Source organism: Myodes glareolus, chromosome 16 (genome assembly GCF_982192425.1).
Source record: "Myodes glareolus chromosome 16, mMyoGla1.1, whole genome shotgun sequence".
Taxonomy (NCBI): domain Eukaryota; kingdom Metazoa; phylum Chordata; class Mammalia; order Rodentia; family Cricetidae; genus Myodes; species Myodes glareolus.
The window spans coordinates 72740259-72755025 of record NC_142041.1 but is presented as its reverse complement, the minus strand read 5'-3'; the positions used below and the strand labels follow the sequence as shown (position 1 = coordinate 72755025).

Below are 14767 nucleotides of genomic sequence, written 5' to 3'. Positions count from 1 at the left end.
CTGGGAGACATAGAGGGAGGAGATACTGCAATAGGATATATTCTAATATGTTAAAAAAATCTATTTTCAATAATTATGAGTAAAAGATTAAAAAATAATGTCTAAGGACGAAGGAAGGAATCAGTTCGATCTTTCGACCTACAAAAGTCCTGGAAACTAGGACATGAGAAGATCATATTTTTTTTAGTACTTTATGAGGTACCATGGTTCAAACCTTGATCCTGGTTTTCCAGCCTCTAGAATTATGAAATGGTACATTTTTGCTGTTTATAAAATTCAATTTGTAGTAATTTGTTATAGAAGTTCTAGCAAACTAATATAGCCATCTGTACCAATCATTAACAGAAATAAATACAAAAATAAATATTCCTAGGTGTGTCATTCTAGTAAATAGGAAACTCAGTTAATTGCAATTACTGAATCATTTTGTGTTTGAGACAAGATGTTATGTGGCCTAACCTTATCTTGCTTTCAATACTTATGCCTCCAAAGAACTGGATTACAGGTATATGCTGTCATTTCCACCTAGCTCCTGACTCGTCTTAGATCTGTTCTTTTCACTGTCATTGCTACTATCTCCAGATTCTTACACTCCATATTAAAATAAAATAATTAAGATTTATTAAAAATAAAAACAAGCACTACAGTTATACATGATGAAGACAAAATAGCAGTTTGAAATAAATTAACACTATGTGATGATCAGTCTCTTCAAAGAGAATTAACCTGAACTGTAATCAAAGGACATGTAGTATTAATTTATTTCAGTGCCATAACCCAATATATGTCCTCAATCTAAAACACTGTGAGGCAAATTAGAGATCCTAGAATAATTAAATTACATCATGTGATTAAATAGATTAAATTCTAAATTGATCAACTGTTAAATATCTTAGATGGTTGCTTCATGTATTCTCTTAAGTTACCACGAGCTATTCTTCTCCTGTGTGTGCTATTGTTGAGTGAAGGAGCATCAGGCCCATTAAAGCAGATTTCCCCATGGACTTTCAACTTGATACATGGAGCTAGGTTTGTGGTATGGTATCTTCAGCAAGTAATAGTTATTTTATGGTTTCTTTTTAATCATGAAAAATCAAAATTTTATTTTTACTTCATGTATTTCTGAGAAAGTATGACTTTGAAAGCGTTGATTTTGATGACAGAGTTTAATACACTAAAGTGCTTGGGACTCCTCTTCACTGGTCATGACTAATCCCTTGTTTCCCCTTCACCGGATACTGTGCTTGAGACTTGATTTGATTTAAAAGCCATTGTACCCTTTCCAAGGGAAAAAAAATTGCTCTAGCAAAACTGTCTGACCTGAGTTTCAGAATCTGAGAAAGCTTTCTTTCAATGTATCACTAAAGTTTTAGGTTCTTTAATGTTTTTTAGTGTTTAGCTTTTACTTCTGATATGATTGCCTAAAAATTATGTGATAAAAATAATAGTAATGTAATATCATAATAATTATTCCATTTAGTTTTGAATAACTTTCATAGCCTGAACAAGTTACACACAGGCTTTGGAAGGCATTCAATTTCTACTGCAGAAATTCAAGAAGGAAAAGAATAAAGTTTGATTTTATACCCAGAGTAGAACTTTAGAAGCTGAAGGCATAAAATAATCACAAAAGCCAGGCATTTAAGAGATAAGAAGATTTCCTCCATCCCATTACCCCTGGTGAATGTCAAGAGATAACCCACAGACTCAATCACAGCGGCATCCACATCTCTGAGTGAATAAGTCCCCCTCCCCTGACTAAGCTGGCTGAACTGTGGGCTTGTTTGTCTCTGGAAAAAGAAGGGTAAGAAAAGAATAAGCTAAAAAAAGATGCAGCAGTAGAAACATTGTGCTTTGGTCTCCAAAGAGAATGGGAAGAAATAAGGGATTTATGTTGGGAACAGGCAGCAAGACACAAGCATCTTGGATTCAACAAATGGATTGAACGAAAGAAAAAATTACTCCAGCTTATACCTGGGAAGTAGAAGAAGTCAAAGAACATTTCTCTGCACGAAAAGAGGTGTCTCACAGGAGAGAATTTCTGTGTGAATGTACCTGCAGAGTCAAGATCTCATTGAAAAGAAATCAGTAATTGCAGAGAAACAAAGAAATACACTTTCTGTACATTACTAATGACTAGAGCATGAGCACGTGATTTCAAATTATCTAATATAGACACTTCCCTAGTACCCATTAGTTTGTAAGAGCAGTCCTGATACATTCAGTGTAAAATAGGGCAGATTACCAATACTCAATAATTCCATCAATAATATGCAAAAATTAGAACCAATTAAAATGTCTGCATGGCTTTACATTAGTTCAGGAAAATTATCTGTATTCTTTCAATCATGTATTTAAATAAAATGCTGATTGACCAGGCAGGAAGTATAGGTGGGTCACCCAGACAGAAAGTAGAGGCAGAGCAATGAGAACAGGAGAAGGCTAGGAAGGAGGTAGCCTATTCCTCCACTCCTGCCCAGATCACCAAAGCAGCGGGATGTGACTTGCCAGCTGAAAAAGGTACAGAGTCATATGGCTAAAATAGATCAGAATAATGGGTTAACATGAGTTACAAGAACTAATAAGAAGCCTGACCTAATGGGCCAATCAGCTTTATAAATTGTAGAGATCTCTGTGTGATTTTCTTTGGGACCTAAACAGCTATGGAAACCGGGCAAGACAGAAACCCCCAACAAGCCTGGCCCTGATCATATTGCATTGCGTGTGTGAAAACATTACTGAATACATAAATACTGCAATCAAACTCACCTTAACTTGAAAATAGAACTGCCATTTCCTGGGGAAATGGGTTTTTGTTGGTACCCGGGCCTTTTCCCCTTTCTTCGAGGCGCTATGCAGGGCTGTTTTTCTCCTAGCTTCCTGCCTTCTCTGCTTACTGCACCAACTTGGGGTATTAGCTTAGAGAGAGCTTTGTCCTCTTTTGATATGGTAATTCCACCTGCAAGCAAAGGTTCCCACCGCAGTGCCTAAAACATCTGACATCACAGCTATTGGCATCCCTTCCCCTCAGTTCTCAAGCCGCTGGCGCCAGGCATCTGGCACCCTCATTCCCTGTCCCGGATGGGAGGAGGCTCTCATCCTTCTGCCCCCAAGTACATATACCTGACATGTGCTTAATAAAGTTGACATTTACCCTTTGGGCAAATGATCCTGGTCTCTCTGTGTGTTTCTGTTTAACTCCCAGGATATTGATCCAGGCTTGCGGTTCGGTTCGGGAAGCGGGCCCCGTATAGGAGAGTAGGGCTCCGCCGATTGGGTGGGACAGGTTTTAGAAGAGTAACTGTACTTGTGAATTAATTAGAGCTAGAGAGAGAGAATTGTCTGACATCTTATAGAACAGAGGTCTCTTTGGGTTCACATACCAAGAATTCTGCATATCAGGAATTTTCATCATAATTCATAATGTAGAAAAATTACAGATATGAAGTAACAACAAAAAAAATTATGGTTGGTGACCACACAAGATTAGGAAATATATTAAAGTGTTGAAGCATAAGGAAGGATAAACACACACACACACACACACACACACACACACACGTGACTGAGAGTACTGAGTAAGAAAGATTTTTTGTTCAAAATTTAAGACATATGTCGTGTTTGTGTGTGTGTATTTGTGTATTTGTGTACAAGTCTGTACACTGTTACTATTTATGTGGATTTAAGAGATACAAGCTTTCTTTGATGACCTAAAGTTTTGGTGAGATGAATTTATCTGCAAGCAAGAAAAAAATTTTACCCTATTGAATGTTTTAAGGGAGATTGGCAATTTTACAACAAGGGCTCTAGAAGTACTGCAGCTACTCCAAGACTGTTTTAAAAATATTTTGTCTGTGTTGTCTTTTCAGAAAACAAAGGTATTGAATCAGGACTTTCATCAGTACTTAAGCACCATGATTTAATAAATATGATTCATTTGCTCAGAGACAGAAAACATTTCTAGATTGGAGTTGGGAGCTTGTGGTTTTTGAAATTAGCCTGGCAGTTTCCAAAATTGTCTGACTGCTGAAAAAGTTGAGATTCACATTCAGAACCCTGTTACACATTAACAAAAAGTCTCTTTCTTAATATTAAAGCCAAATATTCCCTGCATGAGTGAATAAGTTCGAATGTCTTTGCTTCTTTAAAATGTTTCTTCTTGCTTTTCTAGGGTGAGATATAAAACAAAGACAATGACAGCAGATTTATCTTGCTAGGTTCACCTACACTTTTAGGTAAAGCAAGCATCATTTGATTAGTATCTGGGAGTTATGTTATAGGCTCAGACTCCATCCTTGTATCTGTCTTAGGCAGATTGGGTTCAGATCTGTGTGTCTAGGCATGACGGGAGGTTTAACCTCAGACTCAAAAATGAACACTTGCTGGAGAGTTAGTCTACTTCATACCTCCATGTTCATCCCTCTCACAGCTCTATATCTATCCTTCCTCGCACTTACTTTTCTAAAATATTTGAGATTGTGGTAAAATATGCAGAAAATAAACTTCACAATTCAAATAATTGCCTTTAAGTGAGAAATTGAAAGGGATAAAATACACGCCTATCAATCCAGAGCCATCAGCAACATCCCTTTTTAGAAGAGGTTCCACTTTTCTAAAGGCAAATTCATACCCACTAGGCTTCCATTCTTCCTCTCCCTTAGCTCTGCAGACCATGTGTGCAGTCTCTGTCGTAAATGTTACTAACTTATATAGATTTTGTAATGAAATTGGAATCATTCAATGTTTGTCCATTTAAGAACAGAATATAGTGTCTCCAAGGTTCATCTGTCAGTAGCACAAGCCCTAAATTCTGCATTTAAAAACCTTAATATCATTCTGACTAATTTAATTTAAATGCTTAGAGAAAAATTGTGCATATTAACTTCTTGAGATTTAGTATATGGGGCAGAAACATCTTCCAAAGGTCATGTGCTAAAGGCTTTTTTTTCCAACCCATGGTATAAATGGGAGGTGGCAGAATCTTTAGGAGGTGAGATTAGAAGGGTTTTGTCATCATAGTGCACCCTAGTGAATGACACTGAGATACCCACTCTTTCCTTGCTTCTTTTTAAAGTCTATAAGATTTGAAGTTTTCTCCATTGTGTGATTCCACTGATTTACTACTTGACCAAGGCTTCAAAGTAACCAAGACAAATAAGTAATTTTGGGCTGAAATCACTGGATGAGATACAAAACAAACCTGTCTTCCTTTTAGCTTCTTATTTCAGTTATTTTGTCAGTGTGGCAAAACTGACTCCCACTGACATTCTGTCTTCTCTTCTGTGTTGTAGTATCTGCAATAAAATATGAGCAAATACTCTTGATTGCTTTAGTTGCCCAAATAGAAATGAAACACTGACTACAGCTGCACCCTACATGCTTATCTTCAGAATAACCTGACCTATTCAGTAAACTTCCTGATAGAGGAAGAAAATCAGCCTGAACTGTAAATGACCTTTACTTTTTAGTTGCATCTCTTATTTTGGAAGAGTTCTTAAAGTCAAACTATATTTGAATTGAAGGTAGAGGAACTCAATAGCAAAATGCCTTTGGCATAACAGAAAAGTGAGGAGAGTGAAAACCTCTTTCTCACTATAGCTTGCCAGGCAATCGTTGCCTTATTTTATACTACTGTCACTTGGAAGCTATGAAATACATTTTAAAGAAATAATTATATTCTTTCTGAAGACCATTTGTCTGAGTTAGCACACATAACAGCTATCAAAAGTATTTTGAAAATAATCAAATTCATCCTTAAAACTACTAGATATCATGACAATAATTTATTATTTTGACACATGCTGGAAAGATCCAGGGAAAATCACTCTATCAGATAGTAGGAAAAGAATAAATAGATTGACTAATGCCAAACTTAATGTTAGTCAGTTAGGTCACCAGGACAGTGAGAAATACTAACAGCTGCTTCTTGTGACTGTCTGTCTGCACACGCTATCCCGACAGAGACTGACAGATCTCCTTAAGATTCTGCCACCTTGCCTGTGCATTCCCATTGCCAACATCTGTTTGTAGTAGAGGAACATAAAAATAAAGTGAGGAATATGGAGACCAAGGAAGACTGGATTTTTTTTTTTTTTGGTATCTTCACACCTAAAATGGAATCAACGTGGTACAGGGAATTGCTTCAATGTGATAAAACATTATAACTAAATATCATGATTAATAGCAGTTGATGAATTCTGTTGCCCTATCAATCATATGACATCACCTTTTCTGAACAGGTTTGTCTCATTAGTATGGCCTATTTATGGCCTTATCATATGACTCACTTGGTTTAAAAACCTTGCATAGGTTCTCATTACTTGCCAAATTTAGTACATACCCTTAGAGTTCTAATATTCTATATCCCAATGCTAGCGCCAATAGATTTGTTACATCACTTCTCTCTACTCAACTGTAATATGTGTGTGTGTGTGTGTGTGTGTGTGTGTGTGTATAATAAAATGACACTTGTACAGACTGTTTTCTGGAGGCAATGGTACATGTTCTTTCTTCACTATAGTTTTTATTACTATCCATCTGGACCCCCTTAGTGTCTTTGCCCCCTTTACTCTGAATATTGCTATGGAAGCCTCTTGGGAGTAAGTTCATTGGTGTGTCTTCTCCTTTCCACCATCTTATGAATGTATCGTTTTCACTGAATCCCTATAAAGTTAGCCCATGCTCGCATTCTTTTATCTTATTAATAATCCATTTAATTGATTATATTAGCTTCAATTCTAGCACATTTCATCAAAAAAAAAAAAAAACGATTCTGCCACCTCGCTTTTATTTTCTGCCTCCTCTGCCGCTATGGCGCCCATGAAAAAGCTTGTGGCGAAGGGGGGCAAAAAAAGAAGCAGGTTTTGAAGTTCACCCTCGATTGCACCCACCCTGTAGAAGATGGGATCATGGACGCTGCTAATTTCGAGCAGTTCCTCTAGGAGAGAATCAAGGTGAATGGCAAAGCTGGGAATCTCAGCGGAGGGGTTGTGACCATCGAACAGAGCAAGAGCAAGATCACTGTCACTTCCGAGGTGCCTTTCTCCAAAAGGTATTTGAAATATCTCACCAAAAAATATTTGAAGAAGAACAATCTCCGAGACTGGTTGCGTGTTGTCGCCAACAGCAAAGAGAGCTATGAGCTGCGTTACTTCCAGATTAACCAAGATGAAGAGGAGCAGGAGGATGAGGATTAAGACACATTGGTCTGGAATGTTTTGTATTAATTCATAAATAAAATTTAGGAACAAAAAAAACATTTATAACATTGGCTGGAAACAAAGCCGTGAGCACATGGCTTTTCATTGCAGCTGGATCCCAAGTTAATGGTGCTGCAAAGAGGGGCTAACTGGTGAACCCCCAAATGGTGTGGGAAATTCTGTATTCTGTCAATTACATTTTAAATAAACACTGATTGGCCAGTAGCCAGGCAGGAAGTATAGGTGAGACAACCAGATAGGAAATAGAGGTGGGCCAATGAGAACAGAAGTATTTGGGAAGAAGGAAGCTCTTTTCCCAGTCCTGCCCAGACCTCAGAAGAAGATATCGATCCATGTGGCTAACATATACTAGAATAATGGGCTAATATAATTTATAAGAGTCAATAAGTAGCCTGAGCTAATGGGAAAAGCTGTGTTTTAATGAACATAGTTTTTGTGTGATTATTTTGGGGCTAACCAAGCTGGGCAGCTGGGGCGACAAGCAGGCCCACATGTTACACAAAAAATCCTGGGAGTGCCAGGTGGACAGAGGAGAACGTGAGGGAAAATTGCACCACATGTGGAGAGAAGTACACTCTTCTTACACTCAGAAGTAAGTGGTAGAATTTACAAAAGGAAAGAGAGAAGTGGAAAAGAAAAAATGTAGAGTAAAACTACAGTATATAGTTGTAAATATAGGACAAGGGAATAGTATGAAGTTATATATTTTGAGAGGAGCTAAAGTAGAGCAGAAACAAAGACAGAGAAATTTAGAGTTTGTAAATAGCATATTCCCGCCCCTATGCTGGCTGTGTAGCTACTGCTGATTTTGGATTGCTCCCTGACTCGGGAAGACAAGGTGAGGCCCTACCTTCTACAAGGGGCACTGCTATGGTTGCAGAGATACAGCTTCTATTGCTGCTGAATGGGTAGAAAGAGTAAAGAAAAAACGACAATTGGCCCCAACATCGCCTAGGTTACTTCTGAGATTTTGCAGTCCACACACATGCATTGTTGCTAGCTGAGTCTGATCTGTGCTGTACGGAGGAACTAGGAAAACCAAGCAGAAGTTTAGAGGACTAATTTTAACTCCTACAGTAAGCACCCAAAGTCGGCCAATAGAACAGAGGAGAGGATTCAGAAATCATTCTAATTTTATGATTCCGAGTTAAAATAAAAAGCAAGGCTAGCAAATATTGGTGTAGCTACACCCACCAGAGCTTGTGATCATGGGCTACAGTTTTAGAGTCACGACAATAGTAGAGAGAGAGAGAGAGAGAGAGAGAGAGAACCTGTAAATGTAACAACCACACCTAACACTGACCTCTAATGGGTCTTTTGAACTTAGAAAGCATGGCCTTTGTCCAGGAAGAACAGGGAATGAGGCATAGACACTGCCTGGTCTCTACTACCCAGCAAGCCAAATGGTGAAGGGAGGGAGCATGTCCTGTACCTCACCACACAGCTCAGCATCAGCCAAGATCCTAGACTGAACTGAAAGGCAAGTTTGCAAATTAGGTAGCCTCAGAAAAGTACAGATTCAGGACAGGTAAGTGGCTGTGAAAATAATAAGCAGGTTAAATATGGATTTTCCCCATTTTTGCTTCCTTGTCGAAAATCTGGTGTTCATAGGCATCCGGATTGACATCCAAAGTCTTTGATTCAGCTCCTTTGGTCCTTGTATCTGTTTTATGCTAATATCAGGCTGTTTTCAGCCCTGTGGCTTTGTAGTTGTGTTTGAAGTCAGGGATTGTGATACCTTCAGAAGTTCCTTTATTGCACAGGATTGTTCTGGCTATCCTAAGTTTTTGTTTTTGAGTATTGTTCTTTCGAGGTCTATGAAGCATTTTGCTGTGATTTTAATGGGAATTTTCATTGAATCTGTAGATGGCTTTTGGTAAGACTGACATTTTTTTATGTTGGTTCTGCCTTCCTAAAAGCATGGGAGAACTTTCTTGTGTCTTTAGTTTCTTTCCTAAAATATTTAGAGTTCTTGTCATATAGGTTTTTCTAATTGTTTGATGAGAATTACTCCAATATATTTTATGGTATTTGTAGCTATTTGTGAAGGGCAACGTTTCTCTGATTTCTTTCTCAGTTCATTTATCATCTGTATAAAAGAGGAGCACTGAGATTGTTTCCAGATTCTGGCTATGACAAAGAATGTTGCTATAAACATAGCTGAACACATGTTCTCACCAGCAATGGAAGAGTGTTACATTTACACCACATTTTCCCCAGCATAAATTATCAGCAGTGTTTTTGATCTCGACCATTCTTACAGGTTTAAGACAAAATCTCAGATTTATTTTGATTTGCATTTCTCTAATGACTAAGAATACTGAGAATTTCTTATCTTTCATCATTTTAGGTTCATCTGTTGAGAGTTTTCTGTTTTGGTCTGCATCCTACATTTTTTTGTTGGATTATTTTTTCTTTTAATGACCAATTTCTTGAGTTCTTTGTATGGTTTGGAGATCAGTCTTCTCTCCAATGTAGATTTAAAAAGTCTTTTCCCATTTTGTAGGCTGATGTTTTGTCTTGTTGAGTATATCCTTTGCCTTACAGAAGCTTCTCAGTTTTAGGAGATCTCATTCATTAATTGTTTATCTCAGTGTCTTTGCCACTTGGATTGTATTTGAGATGTGCTAATTCATTCTAGTGTACTTCCAACTTTGTCTTCTATGAGGATCAGTGTTGGTGGTTTTATGTTCAAGTCTTTGATTAATTTGGATTTCAGTTTTGTGTATAACAATGAATTTGGATCTATTAACATTCTCCTAAAACATTATTTAAAATTTCTTATGAGAGACCTTGAGCCACTAAGTAAAATTCTTAAAGGGTAGTGATCCAAATTCCAGCAGTGATCCAAATTCCAGCAGGCAGATTACAGATGCTGCCGGACAGGTACTCAAGGAGGTAGAGTATGCCATACAAAAACATCAAGTACATTATATTAATTATTTTAAACACTTATTTTGAAGCAGTAGCTTGCTTAATACAGAAGAACTGGATAGAATCTAGGAGATACTTTGGCAAGGAATCAGCTATAATTAATGTTCCTTATATTGAGCAACAGAATAATTTTGCACAACTATATTCTTTCTAATATTATAACAAAAGATCTCATAAAGGATGTTATGCTAAATTTTACAGATTGCTCTTCCAATGGAAGAGCTGTCTTTATTATTGTTAATGGTAAAAAGGAATTATGTAGTGTGCCCATAACTCCTTGAAAACAACTTAAAAGGATAAAAAACAGGAGAATTAAGAATCACCATGTAATGCCTTAAGTCATGCACATTTTATGGATTGATGGAGGAGGGTTATCTGTCTATTGTGTTATTTTCATTGGTCAATAAAGAGACTGCCTTGGCCCCTTGATAGGACAGAAAATTAGGTAGGCAGAGAAAACAGAACAGAATGCTGGGAAGAGGGCTATGGGGCAGACGCCATGGAGACAGCCACCAGGTCATACATGCTGAATCTTTCCAGGTAAGCCACCACCTCGTGGTGCTACACAGATTATTAGAAATGGGTTAATATCAAGATGTGAGAGTTAGTCAGTAACTAACTCTCTAGAGATAATGGGCCAGGCAGTGCTTAAATGAATACAATTTGTGTGTTGTTATTTCTGGGGCTAAGCTAGCCATGCGGGAGCCGGGCAGGATGAAATGCAGGCCTTCCCGCAGCCCCTCACTACAATGGATGCCTATGAGCAAGCTGCTGCAGACAGATTTTGGCATGATGGCACCAAGACAGTCTTTGCTAAGACGAGGCGAAAAAGCCCTTGCACTGGATTATAAAAAAGATCTGACCCTGTATTAATTTGGGGTCGAGGATGTGTTTGTGCTTTATTTCACAGGAAGAAAATATTGACAGATGAGATGACTGCATATACAGCAAAGGAGTGCCAGCGGATGACATCGTAGCTGCTCACGCCCCCGTGGAAGGAAAGCGGTGCCTGATCTGCAGAACCAAGCTACAGCACACTTGTCACTGCTCTGCACTGCTGCAGCTATTCTGTGCTAAGGAATGCTGGGCTACTTCTGGACACTTGGAACCCACACTGACACTGAGTCCCTGCGGAAACAACTATGATAACCACAGCCCGCTGTAGTCTGAATCCTGTTTATTTTGGATCTGGACTAGAAACACAGACTGAACCTTCAACTGTTTTGATCTTTGGAACACAGAAGTTATTTTGATTAAAATATTGGACCTGAGAACTGAGACCTAAACTTTCCCCTCAGGGTAAGAAGAAGTCAAAATAAGGAATAACTATATCCCATAACTAAAGCCCACATTCACATACAAGGAGGTAGTAGTTTAAGAGTTGACTTCTGCTCAGAGCCTGGACTGTTATCTAGTAGCAGCAATGTCAGTGGACTCTCAACCTTCAGAAAAAAAATGTTCTTGTCAGCAGGCAGAGATGGGGTTAAATCTTCTTCACCTCATACACCTAAGACAAAGACTGACATAATTAAAATTCCTGTTCCAGTGCTGGGCAAGTCTGGGTAAATGAAGAAGCTTTCACCTAAGACAGACGCAATCATCTGTCCTGTTGCAGAAGCACAGGCTTTATTAAAATTAATAAGAAGGGAGGACTTGTAGAGGCCAAGAAATACAAATCCATTTTCCACATTATCTGGTGGTCAGAAAATCAACTTACAGGCACAGTTTGCACTTTCCACCTGGGAAATTTGATGCCATGATTAGTGTCAGGATATACTAATGTAATTCTGCTCCTCTCCATTGTAACTGTTAGGTCGCCTGAGAAGAGGTGTCCTCAGGCTATGTGACCTAGTGGATGTAAAAAACTGTGAACTGAGTCATTCCTGCTGCCTAGGAAATGGAATGTAAGTAAGCTTTTTATTACCTTCTCCCCTTGCTGTTGTTCTACTGAAATACATAACAAACAAGGTTATCAATGACATTAAAGCACCTTAAGAAATTAATTTTTCTTCTGTACAAAATTTTATATCTATTAAATATTGTTAAATAGCATATTTATTTCTGTGGTAAAGAGAGAATTTCTGTGACCTTATGTCTCTGGTTAGTTATGTTTACTAACTTTCCTGTGATAAATGTGGAACATGGATGAAGTGTTATCAAGGGTAGCTGGCAGCTACCAGCAGTGCCCAGAAGGTGAAGCGTGTGGCTATGACCTTCTTTGTCCCATTCCAGACGTGACCATGGACTGTACAACATGTTCTGTTGTACAGTTGCTCTGAGTCACATGAAGAGAACAATCCCAAAGCTCTTGTCCTGCACCTGATCCTGCAAAGTAACCATACAAAGTCCATGTGGTAACTAGAGCAGGATGCGATGATTCTTTGTCTCTTGCTCCCTAATAAAAATTCCTCCTCTTTCTTCTTTCCAACTCGTCTTTACTATTCTCTTTCTTCTATGATTCTTGTCTCTTAATTTCCACAGACCTCAGTGCACATGATATACAAAAGTATATAATTATAATAATAAATAAAATTTACTATTTCAGTCACATCTGGAAATTAACAGTTGGATCACATGAGCTTTCTCAGACACCCTTCAAGGTTAAATCATCCAGTCAAGACAACAATACCTTTACATTCCTAAAATCAGTGTAACACAAAGGCTGCCTTCTAGTTTGAACACCTGCAGTTAAGACACGATGCAATTACTTTGACTCGCTTTAACCCCTAACGTTATAACACAGATTTAGAATTACCCCTAATGTACTATGGGAATGATTACACAAGTACCCCTTTCTCAGAATTTGGAACTCATCCTTCACAGTTTTTGATATCTTCTCTTTCCAGAGGAACATCATGTCTTCCTGAAGACAGTTCAGTGAACGGAACCTGTCCTTACAGTCCCCGGATGCCTCCCATGGCTCCACCAGTCCTACCTGCAGTCCACTCTCTCCTTTCCACAGTACCAGGGTTGGTTCATAAATAGGTAGGGCTTCATTCCTATTTATGCTCCTCTTCAACTATAAACTAAATCTTCAAGACAAGATTTTCTTCCTATTTTCAAATATCCCTTTCACAAAATTATACCACATATATGATGCCACTGGGGTTGCCTCCTCAATTAAATAACTGTATTTGAATTTCGTTTATTAAATTATCATAGAATGGATTTATAAAGGTTTAGTCAATCATACTGAACCAGTTTGGCTGCCATTAAAAATGATTCAGTTATTCCTTTTATGTGTTTTAGAATTTTATCTGAGTACTGTTTTATAAATTTTTAAATTTTAAGAATTAACTGCTTAAAATCATACTCTAATTGCAGAGCAAATTACTATTGTACAGTTTTTGTTGAAACTATATTTAAATATTCACATTTCTCCATAAAATACACTTTTTACTACTCACTACTCAATAATTATCATCATTTTTGAAGACTTGTACAAAACCTCATTTGGAAAAATTCTCCCTAATTCATATCTTTTCTTATTTTATTTATTTTTTAATTTATCATCTAATTTTTGTTTCTATTGTGTCTTAACTTTTTATTTTATTTTCACTGAGCTAAAAGTTGTTTAATTGATTAATAACCAACTTTACAAAGATCTTTCTTCAATTTCCAGTGATAATATACTGTTCAGTATACATTCATATATTTGAATGAAGAGAAACACTTCATATTTTTCCATAAGTTTCTCAAAAGAAACCCTATATTATTAAACCTGAGTATTTTCTTCCAAATGTAATTATTAAAACGAACTTAGCTCTCAATATGAAGCAAGTAAGGAGCAACGTAGGAATGCAAAATTATAAAATTAAAAATGCAGCACTATCAAGCACTTATTAACTTTAAATTTCTATTAGTTTATTTTAAGTTTCGTAATTTAAATATCACTTTTGTGATACATATTAATATATATGTTATCAAAATACTTCTTTCATGGGCATTTGACTTTTTTAATTAGTATTGTAATCAATGGTTAGTTTTAGAATAAATGCCTAATTTGGAACTATATTTTATCAATTAAGACTATCCAGTTTAAAATTCCATAAAAATTATAAACATTCATTAATCAACATATCAATAAGTTTGAGAAGTCATTTAGAATTCTTTCACTGGTGTTTGGGACATTTATGTGACACAAATGTTAGGATATTAAGATTGATGATTTACAGTCTCCTTAAGTATGAGCAGTTACTATAGTATAAGAGTTTATTGCTATCTATGATGCTCACATTAGCAATAATATAAGCCATTATTCATCAAGTCACAGATAGGAAACAGTGTAATTTTTGTTCCCAACTCTTTTTTTTCCATTTATAAAGATTATATAAGTAAAAAATAAAAATATAAGAGAAACGTCAGTGGAAGCATTGTTGATGATGACACAAGTCTATCTCTGAGGAGTATCGGCAAGACACATGCCTACTTCTCACTGAAAGAGACCATGATATCCTGCAATGAACAGGTATGGATATCAAGGCTGGAATTGAAATTGTCGCTTTAGCACAGGGATGAGTTACAAACTATCACAACCAAGTTTTGATCGCCTTGTCTTTGACAGACTTTCTGTGTTTCTTCCTGGATGTTGTCTGATTATTTCACCTTCAGTT

General features: G+C 37.1%; 1 protein-coding gene and 1 pseudogene across 7 annotated transcripts in view; one reads left to right on the top strand and one right to left on the bottom strand.

Moving 5' to 3' along the window:
• Ralyl (RALY RNA binding protein like) overlaps window positions 1–14767 on the bottom strand; it is a 758034-nt gene that overhangs the window by 222014 nt on the left and 521253 nt on the right. The window lies entirely within an intron of this gene.
• On the top strand, window positions 6811–7258 carry LOC125391009 (large ribosomal subunit protein eL22 pseudogene; annotated as a pseudogene).